Raw genomic sequence first — 1,292 nt, 5'->3', positions numbered from 1 at the left:
GAGCCCACAATCCTGGCATGTGCCCTGACCAGGAATTGAACTGGCGACCTGTCACTTTGTGGGATAATGCTCAAGCCACTAAGCCACACTGGTCAAGGTGCCTATTTTATTTTTAATGTCCATAATGGAAATGTGTTTGTTCTGGCAGAAAAACAATCACTAGAATCTCACCTTCCCCAGTACCTCAATACATCTCTGCTCTTATGTAGAGATGTATCTAGTCTCAGATGTACCTAAGAGACTAGAAAACATGTCATTTTGTTTATTATCCTCTGAAGCTACTAAGAACAAAAAACATCTGTAAAATAAATCTTTCTTCAACATAGTAAATAAGTTTACCAGGAAGTTCACCATGGACTCTGAAGACCAGCTCAAAATCCTGTAACAGGATTTACAAATAATTTACTTCAAGACAATTGCCTTATCTAATTCAGGGCTTTTGTGAGAAACAAATGAGCAACTGCTCAATATGATATTGTCAAGCAGGGTCAAGAAGGTAGTCTCTACCCTTGAAAGAAGAACTACAAAACAATTTATAGTTTACGTTCTTCAATATTCTCCTCTTTCCTACCCCGTCCACCCAACCCTGTAGGGAGAGGACCTGTACTGATTTCTCTTCCTGCATTACCAACACCCTCTTCTTGACCAGAGTACCCTCAGGGTAAAACTCTAAGTGCTGCCCTGGAAAGATAACAGTCTTGAGATAGAAATAGACCTAGCTTAGAGAGCTTATTTTCTATGTTACTCTATGTCCCAGTTTTCTCATCCATAAAATAGGAATAATACTCAAATTTCAGGGTAGTGCTGGGCTCTTGAGCATTCAGTAGTGGTGATTATTGTCACTGGGTACTCTATCCAGCCCATTCCCAAGGCCAGATTCTCTTCTGTGGATTTTCCTGGAGCAACGTCTGCACAAACAGTAAATAAACAGACTCATGAACATGTAGATGGAATGGTACCTTATGTTATCTTTCCTCAATGCTTCTTTTTATTTGGCATAAAATTTTAATAACTTTGTGTACAAAAAGGGGCCCCATACTAAACCTGTAATGGGGTACAGAGCAAGGGTCTCTGAAAATAGGAAGAAAACCCCCACAAACCTGGGTTGGGGAAAGGAACTTTTAAGATACTTTGCATACAATAGCAAGTTAAAAAGCTGTGCTGCTGCCCTGGGAAAAGGCATATATGACTTTGGAAGCATTCATGGACTCACTACAGCCAGGCCAGCTTATACAGCACCTGGGCAAGAGGCAGGAGCTGGATGCCCCTGCATCACTGAAATGCCCTGACTA

Source organism: Sturnira hondurensis, unplaced genomic scaffold, assembly GCF_014824575.4.
Source record: "Sturnira hondurensis isolate 20B ecotype Veracruz unplaced genomic scaffold, ASM1482457v3 Scaffold0023495, whole genome shotgun sequence".
Lineage (NCBI taxonomy): Eukaryota > Metazoa > Chordata > Mammalia > Chiroptera > Phyllostomidae > Sturnira > Sturnira hondurensis.
This window is presented reverse-complemented; position numbering follows the sequence as displayed.